Below are 25,827 nucleotides of genomic sequence, written 5' to 3'. Positions count from 1 at the left end.
TATTGGGTTGTTGGGCAGGCTATAGAGATCATCTATGTATAGTATCTGGTACATTGTGCCTCCTTAGTAAACTGTAACTATGTTTTCATTTATCCTTTGCTCCCCAACCACAATGAATTAATTGCTCATGGTTACCCAGACATGCCATATACTTTCAGTCCTCCATAGGTTTTGCTCACATTGCCCCCTTGGCGCATGCGGCCTTGTGTCCTGTTCTCTGCCTATCAGAACTCTTGTCGTGCTTCAAGACCCAGTTCAAACTCCACCTCCTCGGTGCAGCCTCCCCCATTCCCCCAGTATGAAGCTGTTATTTCCTCTTCTAGGCCCCAACAGGCAATTGTTCTCTTCTGCATAGTTAGGTGTTTACAGAACTGACTCACCAACTCCCTGATAAACAGACAAAGTCTTGTTCATGTACTTGTATTTCCCACCCTACTCTCCACTCCCTGAGCACTAATATTTAATGATGTCTTTTAGAGTAACCTTAGTGTTTTTATCCAAATAAGACCAGCTCATTATTTAAAAAAAAAAATCAAGCAATACACAAAACAACACAGAAAGCTAAAAATCACCCAGGACCACTCCATCCAGAAAAAAATAAATAAATAAAGAATACATTAATATAATTCCTCCCTGTCTATATGTACATGTGGATACAAGTGTGGAGATAGAAGGACAGATGCATAAAAGAATGATGGGTAGAAGTTGCTTTACAGCATAGCTATTCCTTACTTTAAATTCCTTACTTTAAAAAATTAAATTTCACTGCCTGGGTGAAAGAATTTTAGTTCTACAGAAAAATAAAATTAAAAGAAAACTTGAACTTGTAATAAATGCTTCTCTACCAAAGCAAATCTAATTTCCTTAAAGATCTCTCCAAATTTAAGGGGGGAAATCGTAATTGAAAGATTGGGGCCATCCTTTTACCAAATTTAAACAGTATGAAAGAGTTAGTACTTACTCATCATCCCACTTCTCCCTCCTCTCCATTTCCATTACTTTATTTTTTCCTGTCACATTCTATTTCTTAGCCTTACTCCCACCCTTGTTTTGCTTTGCTGCTCTAAATGAATAGAATAAGGGCTCATCAAATGGCTTTTAACCATGACTTCCTAAGTGTGTGTTTAATAAGTGGGTTTTTTTTTTTTTGAATCTTTGGCTCTCTATTTTTTTTAATTCATTTTTTAAAAATATTACATTCAAAAAATATGAGGTCCCCACTCAACCCCCACCCCCCCACCCGGCCACTCCCCCCACAGCAACACTCTCCCCCATCATTATGATACATCCATTAATAAGTGCGTTTTTTGATTAACTACTTTTTCATTGCCAAATAGGTTTTTCCAAGAAGGGCTCAGATGTGCTAGAGCCCTGGAGTTCTTGCTCATATAAGACTGTCTGCCCCCTTTATACTTGCATACTCATTTAATTGAGCGTAAAAGTCTTCATTCACACTGTCCCTCCCTCAGAACTCTAAACTTTTCTTCCCCATGTTTTAAGTCTTTCTTCTGCTGCAAATCAAATTTGAGGCCAACAAGACTTTTCTCCTATAGCAAAGACTAATTGTTCCCGTATCCATATTCTTCCTCTTCTATTAATTACCCTGATAACAGACCTTCCCCAAACCTGAGTTTTAAGCCAACTGGCCAGGTGGAGACTTTTTCCCAGCCTACTTTGTAGCCAGTTATGTCCATGTGACTGTTCTGGTCCAACATGATGTGCCTCTTCAGGTTTACCAGTCATCCTAATGAAGGATCGTCTCTATTTGACCTTTAGATCTCTGATTACCTGATTTAATTTCCTTTTCTTTTTTCTCAGCACATGCTGTGATTTTCCTCAACCTTTTCCTCTTTGTTAATAATTTAATTTTCAATTGATTCTATTCTGTTCATTTATTTTTTTCTGTTCATTTATTTTTTTCTGTAATGATGTTTTCTCTCCATGTTTTCTTTAGCTCTATAATTACCCTCTTTTATCTCATTCTGTAGTTTCCTCAACCTGTCTTTGAGCTCTTTACTAATTTATTTTCAACAAACCATATTGAATTAATTAAAGCATAAATGAATGATTGAATGTACCATACTGCCTCTCCAACCCAAGAACCAACTCCAACCTAGAAATTATCTTGGAGGTGGGGGAGTAGGCAAAAGATATCCCCTTCATTGCTGAGTGAAATGGAATATTTTACACAAACATCATGCCTTCCACCTTCCAAAATCCTACTCATCCTAAAAGAGACAGCTCAAGGCCCTCTTGCTCCAGATTTTTCCAGCCCACAATCATCACCCCCTTTTCAGTACAAAAGGCTTCTATGAATTAACTAACCTGAAAAGGTTCACAGGTAATTCCTGGGCTCCCAAATGACCCTGGAACTTTTGAGAAAGGGGATGAATCTTCTCCTCCCTTGTCACACATGGCTGAGCACATAACAGGTTTGACCTCAAGATTTCTGGACTGATTGACTGGCTGAATGAAAAGAAGGGAAAAGCTAGAACCAAGACTCAAAAGAAGTCTTCAAAAACAGACCTACCATTTCCAATTTAATTAAAAGTTGGAAAACACTGTGAGGCAGATGGACAGAAGATGATTTCAGCAAGGGGTGTTGCCCTTGAAAACTTAAAAGTAACAGAGCATGCATCTTGGCCAGCACACCAGTCCTTCATAATCTGCCCACCCCTGAGGCATGGTAGGGGAGGCTGAGAACAGGACTCCAGAGTCAAGTAGGCTCCGCACACATACTGTCTGACTTGGAAAAAGTCAGCCTTTGTTTCCTCACCTATTAAACAGAGATAATAATAGCATATGCCTCATAGGGAGGTTATGAAAATAATATTAGATCATGCATCTAATGGCTCCAGACTCTTCCCCCATCGCTTCATGCCTCACACATTCTTCTAGAAACACCAAACTGTTAGTAGTTTCCCAAGACATGCAACAAGCTATTCTTCACCCCCACACCCTTGCTTCTATAGCCTCTTCTCCCTCAAATACCCTTTTTTCCAGAGGTTAACAGCTTCTTACCTGCAAAGACCTAGCTAAGGCATCACCTCCTCCAGAAATCTTTTCCAAATTTGCTGTGCCTTCTTCCCATCCTCTGTGCACATAAGAATCATAATATTTATCACACAATATTTCCTTAATACCTGTATGTCTACATCTAAGTTCTTAGAGGAAGTGGACTATGGGACTTGTTTGAGTGTATGTTCTAAAAATGAGCCTTGTTCATGACCTGCAATAGACACTCATTGTAAGTTGAATGAGGAACAAAGCAGTGACTCGGAGAAAAAAGGAAAAGGATAATATGGGAAGGTTGCCACAAACTTCCAAGTCTCTGCCAGTCACACTGAATATGTGTGTGGATATTCATGTATGTTATCTATGGTATTCCCAAGCCTAGCACAATGCCTAGTAATAGGGGCTGGTTAAATATTTGATGAACAAATTAATGTTGTATAAACTCTGCAGGAGAAGAAACTGTTTAAGCACCTGGGAGCACAGCTGCAAGATAAGCCCTTAACAATGCTGATACTGAGTTCCATTTACAAACTTAAAGGCATTTAAGGTAACAAGGCAGAGGTACCCACCAGTTCATGGTCATATTTACCACTAGGAGGTTTATGCCCAGTTATAACCAGATAAGACCCACATAAACATGTGATAGTTTTAAAGAGTAAGAAAGAAAAAAAATAAAGGCAAACCAGGCCTGATGCAAATTCTTACTAAAAAGGGGAATGGATAAATATATGCTGGACCTAAAAGTCATGTCATTCACATATGCCTATCCCATGAGTTTTTTCTTTGTTTTGTTTTTTTAGGAGGTACAGAAGGTTGAACCCAGGACCTCGCACATGTGAAGCACATGTTCAACCACTGAGCTACAGCCGTTCTACCAGTGTGTTCTTAAGGGAATGGTAGAAAGCTTCTACCTAGCCTCTTTAAGGGAAAAATCAACAGCCAAGCCCCTAATGAAATACAAGGACTAATGTTTCTCAGATCCAAAGGACTAAGAATTTTTAGCAGAGGGCAAACTGTAATATGTAGGGAGAGAACTATACCCAATCCCAACTTCAGCACTTAACTGCAATGAAACTTTGGGTATCTCTACCTGTATCACAATTCATTTTTCTCACCTACAAAATGGAGCTGATACCAAGTCACCAAATGTTGCTATAAGTATTGGATTAAAGAACACACATGGTGCCTCATCAGAGCCAGGCATGCAGGAAAAACCCAGAAGATAGTCAATTTTGCCGTATTTCCCTCATCACCACTTGGCTGAGACTTAAGTCCAAGAAGGCAATTCCTTATCTGCCAGAAAGACAGGGACAAGCATTGAACATGGAAGGCACTCTCAATTCCAGTTCAGAGGGCATGTGAGAGGTTACAAAGGGTGGAGTATTCCCCAGAATAAAGCTGAATTATGATTCAGCACTGAGCTAGGGAGGACTTGACCAACCAGGAGCTGGAATCAGATTTAGAAAGACTGCAACAAAAGTAATTTACAATCATCCTCAGGGACATGTAGTTCTTTTTCAGTTCCCATATTTTCTGGTCATCCAAAGTGTATGTGATCTATTTATTCCTGTGGAAATAATTTATGAATATAAGGTCAGGCAAAGCTGAAGCCAAGGACAGAACAAGGAGATGGTTGCCAACAATGTTTAAGCCTCCTTTGAAAGTTTACATTTTATTCTCCCTTTTCAGAGCAGGTAAAAAACCTTCCAGTTACATTGTCCATAAATTGTTTCACCCACCCACCCCCTGTAATCTTATTTTGTATTCTTCTGCTTCTCGCCAGTCAGACTCTCAAAGTTGGAAGGGGTTTCAATGGCCATTTATGTCAACCCCACTACAATGCACAAATCCCCTGATGACAAGCAAGTTTACTTTCAAACTTTTCTTGAACACCTCCATAGCAGGGAGTTTGCTGACTCTTAACATAGCTTATTCCATAGTTGAGCAGTTCTATGAAGTAAGTTCTTCCTTATCTACAACTCTTCCTCCACCTTCCAGAGCCACTCATTTTGACTATAATCCTTCTTCCACATGACAGACCTCAGGTGCATCCTTATTTTTATCATCCACAGTCCAGAAATCCCCAGTTTCCACATTAATCCCACTTCCAACATGGTGTCCTAAATCTCTGTCATCCAGAGAGCCCATTCCTGCATATGCTTATTCTATCACTGTCTCTATTGAAAGATGGGTCTAAACAGCAGAAAGAGCAGAGTAGAACTGTCTCATTCCCTCCTCCAGATGCTGAGACTAGATCCTCCTCCTCCCTTCTCTGTCCTTCACTTCTCTCCCCTCCCTGCCTGTACCCCCATTGCCAGCTCCTCAGTTCTGACCCTGGGAATGGAAGCAAACTTGGAATTCCCAAGGATCTTGAAAAAGGAACACAGCTCTGTTTCATACACTTGCAGCTTGGGGCACCCACTTGGGCAGGCTATTCCCAAAATATCCCTCCATCCAAACAGTGGTCTCTGGGTGGCTTCCCAGGACCCTTCAATCCAGTCTTTGAGCAAACAGTTGTCAGTGTCCCTGAATCTCTCTCATTCCCCCTTCCACGGCTTTATGGACTGGCTTCCTCTGACCCACTGTCATTAACAATCACCCTTCCATATGTCCAAAGTCTAAATATACTTAGAAATATATTTTTATAGAGAGAAATAAATATCTATCAAAAAAGTACTGATAAAATAAGCACATCTATAACATAGAATGTGATGCAGCCATTAAAAAGGAATAAGGCTACACTGATATTGAAAGTCCTTCAAAACATGTAATAAAGTGAAAAAGTTAAGTTTGTAAAGTAGTAGATATACTATAATCCTTTTTCTTTTTTTTTAGGTGAACCCAGGACCACAACATGGGAAGCAGGCACTCAACCACTGAGCTACATCCACTCCCCAATGAGAGTTGGTTTTTCCATTTGTTTGTTTGTCTTTGTTTTTAGGAGTACTGGGGATTGAATCTGGGACTTTATATATTTGGGAAGCAGGTGCTCAACCCCTTGAGCTACATCTGCTTCCCAGTATAATCCATTTATGAGTTTTTAAAATGTACCTGTATATCCATATATACACACATAAATGCATACAAAATGGTCTGCCAGGACCCACACAAAACTGCAAACAGTAGTCACTTGGAAAGGAATGGCATGAGGTGAGGGAGTTAACATTCTACCCTGTTTGAACATTCTAAAAGAAAACAGATTGTAATTATTTTCTGTATGAAGACTCCCTGAATCTCATGGATTCCTTTCCCCTTTTTCATTTAATGAGCTGGAAAGGGCTCTCAGAGCTGGAAGAGGCCTGGGCAAGCTCCGAGGTGAGCTTCTCAGGCCAGGTGTCATGCTTCTTGGCCAAGGCCTCACAGCTAGTTACTGCTAGCCAGAGACCACCACCAGCCCACAGTCGTCAGGCCCTGAAATCATGTGAGTCCCCACCGATTAAAGAGAGGGTCTTAATTCAATTACTTAGTCAAATCTTCTTTCCTCTTATATTTGAGTCAAAATATAAGGAGAAGAGACCAAGAACTTAAGTTGGAGATGGAAAGCCGAGCCCATCTCTACCAGTAGAGGAGGGCCAGTCACCCAGGGTGAGGCTGGTAGGGCCCTGCCCTTCTCTGGGCTTCCCTTACATCATCTCCAAAGCAGAGGGAAGGAGCTAAATTAGAGAGGAGATGGAGGGGGATTCAGGAGCTTGGCATGGTGGGGTCTGGCCCTATCTAAACAATGAACACATCTTCCAAATGAAAGACTGGCAGCAACACTCCCCAAAGGCATGCTGATGTGGCCTGGCCATCAGTGTGTGACCTTAATTCTGTATGGAAACGCTGCCTCTCAGGGAGGGAAGGTGGGTTCAAATCTGATTCCAGCCCAACTAATATTTAACTCCTTAGGCTGTCACATAGATTACCTCATTTGACACTTGCCAGATTTTTATAAACATGCTCAAAGAAATTCAAGGCACTTGCCAAAGTCATACAACTGGTAGGGTCTCCTGATTCTAACATCAGTGCTCCTTCCACTCAGTCTTTTTGGGACAGACCAGGGTCTCCTCAATTGAGCAGTAAAGCAGTGACATTCACAGCTTGGTGCTTCCTTTTTCTCTTACACACACCCAAGGTCACATGGCAACAATGGCAAGAGTGATAGGCTCCAAGAGCCACACAACTCAATGCCTCAAGAATGGATCATGAGATTCTGAAATATTTATGGCTGGACTGATGGGATATCTGGATGTGCTTCAGAGTAATCTGGAATGGAGATGGGGTTTATAGATGAGCCGTGAGTTTCAATTATTGTTGAAGCTGGTTGATGGTATATGGGAGTTCAAAATACTACTCTTCATACTTTTTTTTTTTTTTTAAAGATTTATTTATTTATTTAATTTCCCCCCCTCCCCTGGTTGTCTGTTCTTGGTGTCTATTCGCTGCATCTTGTTTCTTTGTCCGCTTCTGCTGTCATCAGCGGCATGGGAAGTGTGGGCGGCGCCATTCCTGGGCAGGCTGCACTTTCTTTTCACGCTGGGCGGCTTTCCTCACGGGCGCACTCCTTGCGCGTGGGGGCTACCCCACGCGGGGGACACCCCTGCGTGGCACAGCACTCCTTGCGCGCATCAGCACTGCACATGGGCCAGCTCCACACCGGTCGAGGAGGCCCGGGGCTTGAACCGCGGACCTCCCATATGGTAGACGGACGCCCTAACCACTGGGCCAAAGTCCGTTTCCCCATACTTTTATATGTTTACAATTTCCCATAATAAAAATACATTTTTTAAATGCTTTATGCAAGTGACCATTCCTCTCTCAATTTGTCACCTGGTAGAAGGTTCCAGTTTAATTAACTTTCTGCTTACCCCAACATATAAAACCACATAGAAGCCTGCTCTCATGGTAAGAAAAAAATATTGTGACCAAAAGTTTCTACAGCTTGCGAAAATCCCAATTATAACAATAATAACTACTACCCACTGAGTGCTTCCTGTACAGTTGGCAATATACCTATAATTTCATTTAATCCTGACAATTGCCCTATGAGGTAGAATCTATTATCCCCATTTTACAGAGAAGGAAATTGAAGTTTAAGTAGCTTGTTCATGTCTACACAGGTGATAAATGGTGAGCAAGAATTCAAATCCTGCACTGCCTGTGCCCTTAATCTCCACCATTCTGGAAATAGATAATACTTAGCTACTTTAAGACTTTCTATGTAAATGAGACTAAATCTACAAAGTCTTTACAATGATCATACCCTTTCTAGTATGACCTAGTAATTTCAACTTTAAAATTCTTTCCTAGGGAAATTATCCGAAATATGAAGAGATTTATTCACAAACATGTTGATCACAGTGTTCATTACAATGTGGAAACATTAGCAATGGCTTGACTATCCAACAGTGGACCTCATCCAAGAAGACTTCCCTATCACTCCATCTTGGATAGCATCTCTCCTCTGTAATCCCACAGCATCCTGCACTAATCTCTTGCTACTGACTCCTACGTTGAACTGTGAGTTGCTTAAAAGTGGCACTCCTCTCATTCATCCTTGTTTTAAAGTGGGCTCTCAAGCATGTGGTGAATGAATTAATAAATGACTCTGTAGTTGCTCATTAAACATATATGGAACCTGAAATCCAGGGTATTAAAGTATGTTGTTGGTCACAAAGGCAAGACCAGAATCTGAGTCCACAACCAGGGTTCTTCCCACTCCACCTTACCATCAGTACCTCTAGACTTCTAAAATAACAACCAATGGCTGGTGTTTGAATACTTGGAAATGGATGCTCCTCCATTTACAGGCTTACAAAGGCCCTCACTGTAGTGCTCAGCTCTCACAGGACCAGGGGGTCTTAGAGATGCTAAGTGGCTGTTATGGGTGATGAACCAAAGGTTGCAGCATTAATATAGATCTAAACAATGAAATGTAGAAATAAGAAGGTTAAGCTAGAGAGGGAAGAGACATAACTGCACATGTAGTATGTTTTCAACCATTCAGAGCAAACAAATCCATTTAAAAAAAAAGACTGAAAGGGAATTTGCCAAAATGTTAACAGTGGTTGACTTTGGATAGTGGATTTTTTCCTGTTTCTCTGTACTTTTTTGTACTTTCCAAACTGACCACAATGGACATGCTTTATTTTTAAATCAGATGATAAATAAAATTCAAATCACCAAATTAATTAGGAAGGCTAACCTGGCCTTCATAGTAATGACTTAGAAAATTACACCAGTATTTTAATATGATGAAATTCCATTGTTTAGTATGTCATTGTTAAATAAAAGCCTATAAAAAGTACATCTTTAGAAGTCAGAGTACTATCCTGTAGTTTAAATGCACATGCAGACAAGCAAGAAAAAATGCATTTTCCCCTAATTCAGTTCTTTCTGAACAAATCACTGATACCGGGTCTGGGCAACTAACTCCCTGTCCAAATTCCAGGACTCTAATAATCCAGTTGATTACTTTGAATTTCATTAATGAATTATTTCTATCATTCCTTAATGCAGCCACATTTTCACATTTGTAGAGAGCCACATTTTCTTTGAAGCCTTTCTTCCTCCACTTTCTCATTTACTGCCTGCTCTCGGCTTTATTGATGAAAAAAGGGGTGCCCCAGAGATCAATATTGAGATGAATTAGCTCTATTTTCTATAGTTGCAGAGGGCAATTTCTACAGGAAGAGGTAGTTGGGCTGGATTGGGGCTTCCCACAAAACTGGAATCCTCTCGGGGCAAAGAATGGTCTTCTTGTTCATTGTAGCCCAGGCTGAGCACGAGACCCCCCTACCCCCACCTGACCCCAGCCTGTATGTCAGCGACTATGAAATAAATGAACAGAATGACTTTAGATTGCACTCACTTGGCTGTGAAAGTTCTGGTTTTGTTTTTTTATTTGTTTTTTTTTTTTACTGGGTCTATTTAGAGACATATTCACAACCACCCAAATGTCCCATTTATAGTTTGGCAGGTATTCACACCTCTTTGTAACTGAATGGGGTCTCCTAATTTGATCAAAGGGCTTAGATTCCCAGGGTATTATTATCTCTCCCCAGGAGACCTCCCATAAAAAGCTGGAGAGCACCCAAGCCTGACAAGAGGCCTGAACAGTCATAATCATGTGTAACGTGACCTAATGCCAACCACAACTCCAGGAGGTGTGCACGTGTTTCTCCCCTCACTTTTTATACGTGGCGGGAGCCTAGGTAGCACGGGAAAGAGGGAATACCCAAAGCCTCTCCTCTAACCCTAAGGCCTGAGCATCTTCCTCACCACCACGTGGCCACAGAACAGCCAGTGCAGAAGCCGGGCCAGTGAGACTCTCCTAGTGCAGAGAAAACTGAAGCCCAAGAGGATCAGCTAGCTGAGTGGTTCTCTTTCTTCTGAGTTCTCACAGCCTCTTGGCTTCTGGTAACACTCAAAGCAGCTCCTTAATTGAGAAAGCACAAGACAAAGGAATATCTAGGAGCCACTGGTCTAGTCCAGAGCAAGGGTTAAAGTGAACCTTTACAAACACTGAAGAATAACTCATCTTCAGTGATAACTGCAAATACTCCCAACTTTTCTACCACTGGGATCCATGGCTTTGTTTAATCATCAAGACCTACTTAAACCCTCAAGGAGTTCATTCTCTGACTTAAAGGATGTTGTTGTAACAACCATCATAACTTTGACTTTACTCTGGGGCACCAACTCATTTGATGCAACAGTTTCCCTTTAAAGCAAAAAAAAAAATATATTGGCACTAAAAGTAGATGCATCTCTGCATGACCTTGGGCAAGTCATTTCTCCTCTCTGGGCCTCAGTTTTCCCATCTGGAAAAATAAAATGGTCCAGCCAGATGTTTTTGAAGTTCCTTTCAGGGTTAGCATCATGATGAGAAAACTACACTAAAGTGTCAGGTGGAATTACCACGAAAATGAAACAGCCTGGGAAAAACTGAGAAGAAGCAAGTGTGTAGCTAGGAGATAACAGGGACAGGGAGAAAGAGGACATTTGCTTTAGGGAAAACCTGCACTTGCAATGTTTTTTAATTTTCCAGCTTCTCCTCTGCCAAATTCTAAAATAAGCAGCTACTTCCGTGAGACTGTCATTAAAAAAAAAAAAAAAAAGATGAAGAAGAACTAAATTAAATAAAATCAAATGAAAACAATGCTTTGTTCTCCCAAGGGGGCTCAAGAGTAGCCCGCTAAGAGACACTTTCTTCCCAGCAGGGCTGATGTCAACAGCCCATGCTTATGCCCAAACAAAAGCTTCCTGGCATACAGATGAGGCAAAACATCTAAGTCTCCATAGTTGGCCCTATTCCAATTTGAGAAGGAGGGAGTAGCCACGAAAGAGAAATAGCTAAGTTTATGAAAGGCTATAAGAAGAGTAAGGAATTACTAAATCTATCTTTCCTCAAATGAAGAAAGAACTCTTCAAAAGGATAATGGAAGGATACAGCTTTCAACCTGAATTACTTTCTTTGTTTAACTCTATTCTGCCTAAGGCCATACTCCTTTTGAGGCCAACCACAGAGTCCTAGTTTTGCCTTTAGTGACCTGCAGGACAGTGCAGCATGGGAGCTGGGAGACTCATATCCCAATCCTCTCTGTTGTTGATTTTGTGCAGATTAAATTTGGGCAATTGGCTGAACTCTCCTGGCTTCAGTGACCCACCTATAAAATAAGGAGGTGCACTAGATGCTCTCTCCACCCTTTCAATAACAGTGTAGGCTTGGAAACTCTTTTTCTCCCCAGAGACAGCTTAATGGCCACTCCTACAAGCCAAAGTGAAGAAGCAGCATCAAGCACACACTTTGCGGTGGGTGGGCCTGGGAAGGAGTATGTAGTCTAGCGAATACCATGCACGCACACGACCTTATGGGATCCATAACTGCACTAACACTATCACCCAAGAAGCCAATTCATTCCACCATCTCAGTGCTGCCAGAGCAAGTCAGATTAACTAGGATCTACAAAACTGAGCTGAGCATATGAAAGCAAGGAAAAAGCAAAACAAACATGAGGGGCCTCTCTCCCCGACTTCGGATTTTCATTCAAATAAACTCAGAACTGAAAATAACACTATCCCCACCTAGAACAATTGGCCTCGCTGACCTTGCTGGCCTAACAAGCCAAAAGGGACCAATGACACCCGGCGTGTCTCGGGGCGCAGACCCACAAAGCGCAAACTAACCCAAGACAGCATTGGGCAATCTTTAAATTGGACTTTCCTTTCTACAGGCGCTGGTCAGGCACTTGCAATCTCTCTAGAGACAGTCGCTGGAGATACGGGGACTATGTACAGAGGGCACTGTCTCTCCGCCCCACCCCCAACCCCCAGGGGGATCCGCAGACCCTTAATTTAAGCTACGTCTCTAAAAGCCTCCGTGAAGTGTGCGAGGGGGGCATCCAGCGTCCTCCCGAGGAGTGCGTCAGGCAGACTCTCGACCTGAGGTAACCTTTTTGTAGCTCCCTTTTTGTTTTGTTTTTCCTTTTTTAAGCCTGGCAGTTTGGTCTAATGCCCAAGTGATACCTTTTAAATACCTCTCTCGCCCTCCTCCGGCGAGTGGCGCCTCCGGCGCTTCTCCTCCCCGGCAGCTAAGACAATGGCCGGACCCCGCGGGGAGGCTCCTAAACGCTAGTGGGGCGCCCAGATCCCAGGGCAGGGCGCACGTGCGTTTGTTATGGTTCTTCTCCCCTCTTCCAGCCGCGGACCTCAGTTTCCCAGCCTGTACACACGCAAGCGTGATCTAAAAGAACCCAGGCTCTGCGAGGCGTCCGCCCCCTAGTACTGAGGCTGTCGCGGTGAAAGCAGGGTGCCCGAGGACCACGCGCACACGGGTTTGTGGTGGATCCAAGGCTCAAAGAGCCCGAGAGAAACTAGGGCGGCCCCCCGGCCCGGACAAACACGCAGACATTCCCAGTGAAAAGGCGGCCGGGGCCCCGCAGCGAAGGCGGCTGAGGTGACGCTGGAGACAGACTCCCCGCGCTCAAGGCGCGCCACGGGCCCGGCTGTCCCCTCGCCCCCTGCTCGCCTTGGCATCACTCTTCCCGGGGGCCCGGGCCGCGCCTCCTCCCACCACACTTCTACTCACTCGCTGCGCACTCTGCCGCGGAGGCTGCAGCTCCTTGGCGGACTCCGCAGCGGCCGCCCGCTTTGCGCCCACGCCGGCCAGCGGCGGGCTCCCTTTGTTAGTGCGGGGCACTGCCCCAGCGTCTTCTCCAGCCCGGCCCTGCCCAGGCCTCCCGCCCCCAGGTGCCTGCTGACTCCGCGCGGGGCGCGGGCAGGAGAAGCCAGGAGCTGGGAGCCCCACGCGGGAGTCCGGGTAGGTCCGCTGAGTAGTAGTCGGAGGAGCCGGGGTACCCGGGATGCATAGTGGGTAGACTGGGGGAGGAGGGAGGAAGAGCGCGGCGGAGGGGCGGGGAGGAAGCGAGCCGTCTCCGTTACGCAAATAGAGTCTCGAAGACTGGGTGGGTCCCCGGGCCCCACAGTGTCCCCAAGCCGGCCTCGCCCTCGGGAGGTCGCTAGCGACCTGGCCCTGGGGTGAGGGAGATTCTGAGGCGGAGAGAAGGCAACGCGGTGGGCGAGGACCCCCATGTGCCGCTACCACCCCCACCTGCAGGTCCGGGGCTGTTGAATGATCACTCTCGGGATTTTAGTTCCAGCAAGCACGTTCTAGCTCCGCTAGTGGCTGATTAGTGACCCTGAGCAAGTCACTTAATCTCTCGGAAGCCTTGAATCCTTCTTGTGTAGAATATGAAATAAAACTTATTTCGCAGAGTTTGACAAGAACCTCCTAACACCGAACGCGACGCGTGCTAGGTGCTCTCAAATGGCAGAAGAGCAGAGGTGCGGGCGAACCTCTGCATGTGGGGACTTCCTCACCAAGCTGTGGGTGGGCGGACGGCAGATGGGCAGATGGAGGCTCTGAGCAGTGGGTGGTGAAGGAAGCAAGGTTCTTGGCTTTCACGAAGGCTGGTAGGGGCTCCTGAAGGCAAGCGAGGGAAAACCGCTTGTTGACCAACTGAAACGGTTCATACGGACCATCCCTGACATCCGCGGGGCCACTTTCCCAAAACAGAAAACTTACCAAAGGGAGGGCTGGAAGCAGCCTTAGGTCACCCCTCCAAGATGTGACTCAAAAAAATCTACTGGGCGCTACCAGGTGCTCTCTGCTCTGGGGCGAGAGTGGGGGTTGGAGGGGGATGTTAGGGGGAGTGAACTGGAGGGAAAGGTCTGGGTCTCCAGGAAAGACAAAGTACGGTGCCTTGAAGCCCAGTCCCAGAGTGGAGCTCTTTCCAAGGCATGTGGCTACGCCCTGCCACCAACCTAGGAAAAAGAAGTTGCATCTTCATCCCATCCCCAACACCATTCTTCCAAATATTGCTCCCTCCCTCCCCTGATCCTGCTCCCCTCCCCATGCCCAGGCTGTCAGCGCCGGCCCTTCCCCTGCCAAGGGAGAACAGCCATTTATTGCTCAGTACAAAGAGCTCCAATTCTAGAGGATGCCAAGCAAGGTGAATTCAAATTTCTGTGTCCCACTAGCTGTGCATTCTTGGGAGGGTTCCACAGCCTCTCTGAGCCTCCCTTTCCTTTTTTTATAAAGTGACGATATTAATGAAAGAGTTGTTTACAGAATTTTGTGAAATGATCTGTGGGAAGCATTTAGCTTAGTCTCTGACATATAGAAGGTGCTCATAATGGCAAAATGTGTAAGTGAATGGATGGAAATGGACATACTGTAGAGGAAGGAAGGAAACAGGATATTTACACCTAAGCATTTATTCTTCTGACCCTCACTACAACTAGAGAGAGTGCACAAAAGATGAAACTCTTTAAAGGTCTTAATTATCTTCTTTCTAGTAGTTTTTACTGAAGATCTGAGGCCCAGAAAGATTGGGGGTTAAAAAAAAAACTTTCTAAACATCACAAAACTAACTACCAAAGATCGGAATCTAGGTCAGGCCAAATTCAAGTCTGGATGTCATAACTGGTCCACTCCCAGAACACCATCTCATCTAACAAGGGGAGGATAACACCAGCCCTTACCAACCTGGGGGATCCAAAGGAAATAAACATACTCTGTACCTCTTACATGTGATATAAGGTCCAGCCTGGAACCCTGACCTGTTCAATTGCAAGAATTTTCATCGAGCAACAAGTATATGCAAGATGTAATCTTGAATGTTGCCGAGACCACACTGATGGATCAGAAGCTGGCATTTAGCTAGAGAGATGTATATGTATGTAAATGACCAGATTAGAGAGGAGAGGTAAGAGCACAAACACGGCCACAAAACTGCAAGGGAAACAGATGGTTCCAACTTGGGTGACAATGAAAGCCTTCACAGAGGGCGGCGGACTTGGCCCAGTGGTTAGGGCATCCGTCTACCACATGAGAGGTCTGCAGTTCAAACCCCGGGCCTCCTTGACTCATGTAGAGCTGGCCCACGTGCAGTGCTGATGCACGCAAGGAGTGCCCTGCCACGTAGGGGTGTCCCCCGCGTAGGGGCGCCCCAAGCGCAAGGAGTGTGCCCCTTAAGGAGAGCCGCCCAGCGCAAAAGAAAGTGTAGCCTGCCCAGGAATGGCGCCTGCACTCATGGAGAGCTGACGCAGCAAGATGACGCAACAAAAAGAAACACAGATTCCCGTGCCACTGACAACAACAGAAGTGGACAAAAGAAGACGCAGCAAATAGACACAGAGAACAGACAACTGGGGTGGGGGAGGGGGAGGGGGAGGGGGAGAAATAAATAAATAAATCTTTTGAAAAAAAAAGCAGAGGAGGTGGTTTTGAGTTGAGAGGTAGATAATTTGTTAGGAATACCCTTGTTCTTAGGAAATGTACATGGATATATTAAGTATCCAAAGTTTAAGAGTGTACAACCTACCTTCAAAGGGTTAGAAATAGGGAAGCGGATGTGGCTCAAGTGATTAGGCTTCCTTCTACCATATGGGAAGACCTGGGTTCAATCCCTTGGGCTTTGTGGTAAAGGTATGCCTGTGCAGCGAGCCAGTGTCCACACAGTGAGCCACACAGCAAGATGATGACAGAACAAAAAGAGAGAACAGGAGAGTCTAGGCGAGATGCAACAGAAACCAGGATCTGAGGTGGCACAACTGAAAGGGAACCTCTCTCCACATCAGAGGTCCCCGAGATTGAATCCCAGTGAATCCTAGAGGAGAAAACGAGAAAAGAAGACAAAAAGAGAAATAGACACAAAAGATCACATAGCAAATGGACACAGATAGCAAAAACAGCAGGGTGGGGCGAGGTGGAGAAAAGAAAGGTTTAGAAAATAGATATAGATGGACAGATAGAATGATTTGGCAAGTGTGGCAAAATGTTAGAAGTTGGTGGATCTAGGTGGGGTATGTTGGAATTCTTTGTATGGGTTTCATATTGTTTTTACAACTGTACTGTAAGTTTGAAATTATTTCAAAATTAAAAGTTTAAAAAGAAAAAAGAACTTATTGGATTATGACAGGCAGTATGGAAGTGCAATTCCAGACTGAAGGGACTCAAGGATCCTAAGGCATATTCAGGTCGAAAGTTGGCTTGACAGTAGGATTTGGGTGCAATGTTTGAATGTCAGTGGAGAGCAGGGAGTTGAGGCTAGAAGATGGCAGGGACCAGGTCTTAAATGCTACACTGAAGAGTTCAGACTTTATTCTCAGAAAACTGGAAGTTATCAATAGTCTTTGTGCAGGGGGCATAACATATATCTTTGTGTTTTATAATGATTACTCTGGCAGCACACTGGAAAATGGATGGTAAAAAAAGGAGGCTGCAAGGAGGAAGACCAGCTTGGAAGATGACGTCAGTGGAAATGGACTGAGAGTCTGAATGGGTGTGATGACAGAGAATGAAAAAAGGATATGCAAATGATAGCTACCATTTCTGGAGCAAAACCACTCTGCTCATATTGTCTTCCTCTGCATAAAATAGAAGGAAGTCTCACTCCCATTTTACAGATGAAGAAATTGAAGTCAAAGAGGTAAAATGACCTGCCCCCAAGCTACATATGTAAGAACTGGAAGAGTCAGGATTTGAACACTCTTCCACATCTGATGAAAGCTTTAATCCTATCCTTCCTAGGCATCCCTTTTGCCCCAACACTATTGAGGAATGAAGAACAGAAAAAGCAAAGGAGAGGCTTTTTAAAAAGGTTGTCCAGAGCCGAACATGGGCAATGACCAGGCCTGCGTATGGAACACCCACACTGACTTAGCCGACGAGTGCCCACGCCTGAGCTGCTGGCTGTCTGGTTCTTCAATGCTGAAAATACACAGAAATTCAAAAAGAAATTTGAGGAATACAGGAAAGATATTGAAGAGAGAGAAAAGAAAGGCATGGGCAAAAATGATAATGCCAGAAAGGTGGACAAGAAGCTGGAAGCTCTTTCGGTGAAGGAGGGGAGCCAGAAGGCCCCTGGGAACAAGGAGTCTGAAGAGGAGGAGACCAAGGAAAAAGTTGAAGACAAGCAATAAATTGGCTTACCCTATTTCCTTTTCCCCTTCCTTTTTCTTTTTTCTCTTTCCTTTTTTTTTTCTGTTCATTTTTCTCCACCCCTTATTTTCTGTTTGTTTTTTAAAAGGGACTTTCTATAAAGAACTGAATTCCATCCCAACAACAACAACAAAAAAGGTTTTCCAGTCCTCCCCACAGCTCTCTGTCAAAAGAACTGCAATCAAACAAGGGAGAAAACAAGGAAAATGCTCAGTCAATATTCTTGGCTTTCAGGATTGAGATAACCACAGACAATATGCCAAGCCCAAGCAGTTCTTGGAGTTCAGAGACAGAGGAGCCGGCAAGCAAGGCTACCCTGGAAGAATTCCAAGGTGGGAGCCGCTGTGGAACTGTTCTTGGGTGCGTGGGAGAGGGGCGATAAGGGGTCCATCAAGGCTGGTCTATTGTTGGTTGAGGACTTTTGACCTATAAGAGAGAGACAGGAGACTGGACGATTATGCGGAGACAATCCTGTCCTCCTCAGCCTACTTCTGAGGCTTTTGTACCCATTGTCTTTGCACTCCCTACCTTGACAGGTAGTTTTCCTGGAAATACAGATACTTCTGAACACTCTCTAAGTTTCTGCCCATCCCCCCACATATACATACATCCCTTGCCTTTCTCAGTCCTTATCTAGGTCATTGATTAATACAAATCTCATTCTACCTTATAATGTTCATGTACAGCAATCCATTCACAAACAATATTTTCACAGCACTCTTGAATTGTGAGGAAAAAAGGTGGCTGCAGCTAGTTGAAAATTTCCTCCCAACTCCTTCTTCCCCACCCCATTATAGATGCTCATTAGGACACTTCGTAACCCTCACACTCTCCTCTTCCCGCTTTCAGCACACATTGTCCAATGTAAAGATAGGCTCAGAAGCCCAGTGAAACTTCTCTGTGGTCTGTCTATGCCCCCTGCCTTGGCCCTCAGTGCTGCCAGCTTTAAGAATAAAGACAACCAAGGCCATAGGGCCCAAAATAGAAAATAGAAATCAAATAACAGCATCTCTAGTTTAATCACCCAGGGACTGCTCCTTCTGGTTGCTGTGAAGCAGACCTACCATGGAGCAGGGCAGGGAGAAGAGTACAAGAAGGAAGATGGAAGCTGGAAAATAGTGATAAGACTTGAGAGAACCATGGCCACAGGATGGGGAAAATGGCTCATCCCATAGCCCCTGAGTGCAGCTAGCAATGGCCCGGGGTGTGGGTCCAAGACCTCACAGTAGAGTCTAGGTATGCTGTGGCCCAGACAGGTCAAACAAATGGACACCATCATGTGGGCCCATGTATGGTTGAGCTGCTCTTCACCCAATCAATCTAGGTGCCCAGCCCATCCTAGGCCCACAGGGAGATACAAGAAGGAACCAAGTCTCCATTCTCAAATCATGTATGAACTAACAGAATATCTCTTGAACGGTAGTAATTTGCCATGCTCTGAACATTTGGTTGCAAGGCATATATAAATGTTTTCATTTAATCCTCACTTGGAGTATTATTCCTAGAATCCTAGTGCAAAGTCATCTTGAGATAGTCTTCTTATTCTTGCCTTAAAACCATTCTTAGCATGAGGTTGATACATAGGGGTGTGGGGGACAATTGCAAATCAGACTTAAAAAGTAAGAAGCAGGGGAGCAGATGTAGCTCAGTGGTTGAGCACCCATTTCCCATGTATGAGGTCCCAGGTTCAATCCCCAGTACATCCTAAAAAAAAAAGTAAGAAGAAAAAATGGCTGTTCCATCAAACAACCTCATGCAAGACTTCCTAAATATCTGCTGACAGCATGTCTTTCTCCGAAGTCCTTCCTAAAGGCAGCCCATAGGCCCCTAGCAGAGTGGTTAAGAGCAGGGTCTCTTGAACCAGAGTCTCTAAAGGCAGCCCTGACACTTGGCCTCCTTCCTCAATTCTATACCAGCTTCTTCACCTTCCTGTGACCCTCCACTGGCTGCTTCTCCCTCACTCTGATCTTTCCTTCTGGGTGTCCCTTAATTTTTCTTTTGCAGAAAATATTACTCTCTCTCCGTGTCTCCAAAGGGTGTAAGAATGAGGGTAGCTACAAAAAAAAGGGAGGGAGAAACCTCATGCAAACTCCGATCTTGACCTTTACAAAGGGCTTCATACACATTATCCCACTTAAGTCCTCTTCAGATTCACATCAGCCTATAAGGGAGGGGGGCTCTTTATCATCCCACTTACACATGGAGGAACTGAGACTCAGCAGCAAAGCGAGTTCCTTAAATGCCACAGCTGTGAGGACTGAGCTGGAACTTGGAGCCAGGGCCTCTTTCCTTCATACTACATCTGGCTCTGGCACTGCAAAAGGATGAACAAGGCCATCAAATGCCAGTGACACTTCACAGGCTGCAACCTCCAAAAGGCTACCCTGCTGCCCTGGGGCAGTACTGAGTTGCTAAGCCCAGGAGACCCTGTGTACCGCAATGACAGGAAATACAAGAGCTCAGGGGCAATGAGGAAGCAGAGATGCTTTTAATAAATTCCCTCAAAAAAGATCCAGGAAATCGGCTTCCCTCGGGGGACTTCTGTCACAGCCAAAATGGAAGCTGCTGCCTGTATTTATGACCCGACACTGCCCCTGTGAAGAGCTTGCAGGGACAGCGAGGTCCTTATGCAAGAGGGTGTATGAGAGTGCTGGTCAGTGACAGGTCCTTGAAATTAACAAATGTTTGTGGGAAATAAATCAGTATTAAATGCAATCAGCGATTTGTCCCAACCCTGCCTTTGAAAGATCTCATTTTTTTTAAAAAAATCAAATTTTAATAGTTCTTTTTTTTTCTTTCTGATTTTAGAGGCAATGTTTGCTTTAGAAATTTTGGAGAAGACAGACACAAAGAAGGAAGAGAAGAAATTGCCTACCAGCCACAAGCAAACAGTGCTAACCTTTATGGCCTCCTCTTTTCTCCCAGTTATTTCCTGTGCATTTTTTCTTTCACTAGTAGAGATAATAATATATATACAATGATATCCTGCTTTTTCACCCATATAGAGTCTATCATAAAACATTTCCTACATGAGCCCTTACTGCATAAAGGCAACCAATTCTTAGGCAAGTAACTAGTGGTTTATTGCACAGTTCATTGGCTCTATGAGAGGCAGTTTAGTTTAGTGATGGCGAGTCCTGGTTCTGGAGTCAGGCAGCCTGAGCTGGAATCCTGGCTCTGCTACCTCTAGCTGGGTGACCTTGGGCAATTATTTAACATTTCTAGCTCTGTTTTCTCACCTGTAAAATCAGGATAATAGTATCCACCTCACAGAATTGCTGTAAGGACAATTTAATGAATGTAAATAATCACATGAATTACATGAAGAGAGCTTAGAACAATACATAGCCCAGTAAGAACCAAGTAAGTGGTAGCCATTAGCAATATATGATGTGGCATAAACCATTCAACCATTCCACATCAGGACATTAACATGGTTTTCAGTTTCTCACTATTATAAATAGTACTGCAAGAAACCATTTACTGTATATATGGGGGCGGGGGGGGGGCATGGATTGAAACCCCATTGTGAAGGGATTTGAAAATATAGGGCATATTAAAACTGAAGAAATTCAAGTTAAAGTGTCCTGGGAGAAAGGCTTTTCATGAGCGTGGACATCTGCTCAACTTGAAGAGATGATATTTAATAACACCTGACAAACATTTTTTTGAGCACTACATGCCAAGAGAAGGCCTGACCTCTGTCAGGGGACACCAAGATGAACAAAAAGCAGACCCCACCCTTCATGGAGTTTTATTCAGGTTCAAAATTACACAATTACTCCCTGCAGATATTTTCACGGTATTTGTGGACAGAGATTGCAAAATGCCAGATTTCAAACAATTGCAACAGCAGGTACAAGCTCAGTCAACCCTTCCTCCAAGTTGCTCCTCCCCCCTCCTGCTTCTGCCACATATTCACTCCATCACAAAGCAACCTAGCTGGACCATTCTGGTGTTTCTGCTGGATTTTAAAGAGTATTGAGAGAGCTGAGATCTTTCTCTCTGATTCCCAGTTCTGCCTTCTGCTGCTACACAGAACAAGTCTTTTTGCTTCTTCCCCATCCCCAGCTCCTCACATGTTTGAGCTTAGCTTTCCTTAGCCCCGAAGTCTTCTTTCCTTCCCCAGGCTAAATAGCTGCAGCGCCCTCTTCCCATTCTTCTTGCCCTTTAGCCTCAGACGCTCACTCTGGTTTGTCAGTGTGCCTCCCGAGACATGTTGAAGCTGGACAGAAACCTCCAGGTGTGGTCTGGCAAGTGCAGGCCAATTGGGACCCATCTCCTCCCTCCTGGAGAGCAGCCTCCCACTCTTCATATTTGCTGCAGCCTCTGCTCCCTGTCGACTCTGACTGATCTGACCCTGCAGATCATTTCTGGTTCTGTAACAGAAAGTGAGAGGGTCAGGGCCAGAGCTGGGGACCTGGTCAGCCAGGGCAGAAGAAGGGCCCTAGTTATCGATGGAAGAGAAAAAAAGCTACCTCAAGGGAAATGGGAAGTAGAAAGTTTGGAATCTATGAGAGCAGATCTTGTCAAATCCACAGGAGCTCTGCTGCTGCACAGAAAGAACCTGGGCTTTGCAGACTGGATGAAGGCTCTGCCACTTACAACTTGGTAACCTTATGTGAGTCACTGAGCCCTTCTGAGCCTCAGCTCCTCATTCATGAGATTGGATTAATCATGCCTACTTCATAAGAATTGCTGTGAACATTAGGGATAGCATCTGCAAAGCACTTAGTATAGTGTTTATTACATAGAAAATGCTCAAAAAATAAGAGCTGCATATGTGGAGCAATTATCAGACACTACACTAAGCACTTTTCAAACACTATGTCATTTAATCCCCACAGCAACCCTTTTGTAATAGGTAGATGCTAATGTTTTTGTTTTCGTTTTTAATATTTCATATACAGGGAAACCAAGAGGTAAGGAACTTAACCAGGGTCACACAAGTAATAAGTGGTGATGTTGGATTATTAACCAAGTCATTAGACAAATTACAGTAAACTGAAGGCCACTATGAAATTTGGTGACTTGGGCATTCAATTCCAAGACCATTGTTTGTGCTTTACCCATATTTATTTTGTACATCTCTTCCCAAAGACAGCTGATATTTTGAGAGAGGCTGCACAACACACCAAGCACGAGTCCAGGAGCCAGCAGGTCTGGATTCAATTCTCAACCCTCAAGACCTAGCTTAGAGACCTCTGCTAAGGCACTTCCCCTTTCTGGTTTTCAGTTTACCACTTTATGAAATGAGAGAAGTGGGACTAAATAAGATGTATCCAAACCTGGCCAACCTTTGGAATGACCTGCAGAAATTATTGAAAATATAAATTCTCATTCTCTCCCCAAGATTCAGTGGTTTTCAGGCGTTATCCTAGATAATGTCATTGTTAACAAGCTCCCCAGGCAAGAATCAACTGGGTTCATTTGAAAGTGCTTTCCAGCTTCTCCCAGAGAAGTTTCTCCACTGGGTAAAAAGCTTTCAATATGCCTGAGCTTTTCAACATGCCAGCCAGGGTGCTCTGTGGCCTAAGGTCTCCTGTCCCTGGTGCTGCCCCAAGTGGCAAGGGATTATTAGCATTTGATAGTTGAGATACAGCTGCAGCCTCAGCCAAATTCTCATCGATTGTCATTACCAATAATTAACTAACCACTAGTAGCAGGATAATAACCTTCAGGACAGGCCACATTTTTCAATCACTGGAATATATCCTAAAGTTACAATGTCTCCTGGGAAGCTATGTCAATTTTCCAGCCCCTCTCAGTAGAGGGTACCATGAAAAACCTTTGACCTTCCCAAGAGAAACTTGAATGTCCTGCTGCAGGATCCCCCTGGCTGGAGCTGGGGGTGAGGGTGGGGAATGATTTGAATTAACTAATAACAAACTCTGCTAAGGCTTAAGTGCATGGGCAATCAGATATGTGTTTGGTGAACACTGAAAATGTTCAGTGCAGGAAATAGGCCCTGAACAATGCAGCACTATCCATTACACTTTCCACTGGCTGATATCATAAAGCACTTAACTGTCCAGTTCAATTAGCAAGCAGGCAGTCTCTCGTGATAATAGCCTGCAGTTCTCTAATCCAAAGGACTAGATCTGCTCAGAACACCACAAGGCCATGACCTGAGGGCCTCGGAATGACTCCAGCCACCAGCCAGGGTCTCCAGGTCAGGCTCACTGAGGCAGAAGATTTGTGTATTTGTGAATGCTTAGAGGATGGAGAATGCAGTACAGGCATGTGGCATTGTGTTAAAGGGGCTGTGTCACTTCAGCTTGGAGTCCCATCAAATGTGCTGCAATTCTAGGGAGATAGTAATGCCGTCCATTGGGCAGTTTTTTATGAGGCTTTCTCTAACATCCAGGAGGGATAGATCCGAGGAAACACATTTGCCCAGAATGGACACACATTCAGAATGAAATCTTCAGGAGGGATTTTCTTCAGAATCTGGAATTTATCTGAATCTGATTGTTGGGCTAAGATGGCACACTGGGCCTTCTTGTAAATCTACCTACTTTAATAATGTGGTACTCATGTAGAGATTTTCTAAGGCACTTTCACCTACATCTCAGATTTGATCCCCATTTTACAGGTGAATCAGCTGAGGCCTAGAAATTCAAGTGGCCTGCCAAACATTGCTAATAAGTGGCAGAGTTCAGATTGGAGCCCACATTTTCTGATTTGCCTAAATACTAATAAGGAGCCAACAAGGCAGCCCAGAAAATATAGAGAATCTAAGACTGGTGGGTCAGTCTCGCCTAATGAGGCCTCTAAAAGGAATCAGGACCCTGTGTTATTTTCTGACTTTTCATACTGCTCAGAGATCGTTAGACTGGGTTTCCAGTCTGCCTCTTCAAAGAACTAAGAAAAACATATCAAGTGATAAACGGAGATTGTTGAGAACCAGCAGCTTGGTGGAATGTTACTGTTGTTTCTGGGGAGAAAAAGCAAGTCACTAATCTGAGATAACTTTGTCTGAAGCTGGATCTCAGATAACACATTTCCTTCACCCCATCATTTTTTGGCACAGAGGGTAAGGTAGTTTCCTGCTTCACGGGCCCCATGAGCTAGAAGCAACCATAATTTACAGTGTTTGACTACTGAAGTGAAATAGAGCATGGTTAAGATTAGGATCTGGATATTCCAGGATGATCTGAAAGATAACAACTGCCTCAAATTACTGCACCCCGGAACTGAACTATTAGATATTTAATCCTCACAAAGCCCCTGTGAGGTGTGTGTCATTAGCTGCATTTGGAAATGAGATAACTAAGGCTTAAGAAGTTGGAAGAATTGGCCAAAGGCCACAAGGCTTGTAATTGGCAGAGCAGGGCATTGAACTAAATTGTGTGTGACTTCAAAGCCACTCTAACCACTGCACTAGTCAGTTTTCCCTTGGAGGCAGAGTGCTGTGAGGATGACCTGACTCATTTCTCCAACATTTCTGCCACCAGGACTTGCTTGTACTTTTTCTTTCCTCTGAAATGCCCTCTTTATCTCTCTCTGCCTATGTGAACACAGCCCATTCTCCAAGGCCTATTTCAGCCCAAAGCTTCTAGGAAGGCTTAAGAACACAATAATCTCTTTCTTCCCTGAACTCTTAGAGTCATGTGTAAAATTTTCTGGGTTCATTCTAATTTCAGGCATGAATTTATTCATTCATTAAATATATAACTAAATAGGATTTGTTTTTTATGCCCTTAACTTCTCTGAGCTTTGAAATGGGGGTACTATATTCCTTGAAGAATCACTGTAAGGATCAACAATAATGCTGTTAGCTAGATGCCTGGCATCAAATAGTATTCAAAAGATAGTAGCTATTGTAATTATCAGATATGAACCCGATCAAAAGGAGGTGAGCGATTTTTTTTAAACCTAGGACTAATTCAGAAAAAAAAAAAACCCAAATACTTTTGGCCTTCTATAAAAAGCTACCTTCTCCTCTTTCTTCTTCTTTTTCTTTCTTTTAAACCCATTAAAAATTAAACTTTATCATTGTGATTACCTACTTTATGAAATAGATGCATGTCATTGAGAAAATTAGCATGGCTTTTTAGTCTTTAAAAGGTTCATGCTCCCATCTGGGTATATTGAATACGAAGCTACATAGAGACAACTTTTCTCGTGCTTAACCCTGCAATTATAGGCCTTGGACCAAATAGAGTGCTAAGACCTGTAGGAAGATTTTGCACTAGTGATTGCTCACAGCCATGTGAGATAAACCTAAGGTATTATTGGAAGATCTTACCATATTTGTAGAATGTTAGAGATATTGTCATTTCCCTGATGAGGAAACAGGCACCATGTCGTAGAGAAACTTCCCG

At 44.0% G+C, this 25,827-nt stretch overlaps 1 protein-coding gene and 1 long non-coding RNA gene across 8 annotated transcripts in view; one reads left to right on the top strand and one right to left on the bottom strand.

The window, feature by feature from the left end:
• The window catches only part of ST6GAL1 (ST6 beta-galactoside alpha-2,6-sialyltransferase 1), a 139,655-nt gene extending 126,288 nt beyond the window's left edge, over positions 1-13,367 (bottom strand). The window contains exons 1-2 of one of the 5 annotated variants that reach the window (XM_058295519.2): positions 13,085-13,207; positions 2,326-2,466 (exon numbers count right to left, since the gene is read on the bottom strand). The gene's annotated coding sequence lies outside the window, so the exon portion shown is untranslated. Of the gene's footprint in view, positions 1-2,325; positions 2,467-13,084 lie in introns of all 5 variants that reach the window. The other 4 variants (XM_004473684.4, XM_058295522.1, XM_023583179.3 and 1 more) reach the window with 4 other exon arrangements.
• LOC105747632 (uncharacterized) lies at positions 12,265-25,512 on the top strand. 3 transcript variants are annotated; one of them, XR_001119584.4, is made up of 3 exons: positions 12,265-12,443; positions 17,735-17,832; positions 20,309-25,509. It is a non-coding gene; the product is annotated as an uncharacterized lncRNA (long non-coding RNA). The 3 variants fall into 3 exon arrangements; XR_001119583.4 differs by lacking the exon at positions 12,265-12,443 and adding an exon at positions 13,083-13,315 and having other exon boundaries at positions 20,309-25,512; XR_009185509.2 differs by lacking the exon at positions 12,265-12,443 and adding an exon at positions 13,184-13,315 and having other exon boundaries at positions 17,589-17,832; positions 20,309-25,512.
• Positions 25,513-25,827: the final 315 nt, after the last annotated feature.

This window comes from Dasypus novemcinctus, chromosome 4 (assembly GCF_030445035.2).
Source record: "Dasypus novemcinctus isolate mDasNov1 chromosome 4, mDasNov1.1.hap2, whole genome shotgun sequence".
Lineage (NCBI taxonomy): Eukaryota > Metazoa > Chordata > Mammalia > Cingulata > Dasypodidae > Dasypus > Dasypus novemcinctus.
This window is presented reverse-complemented; position numbering and strand designations above follow the sequence as displayed.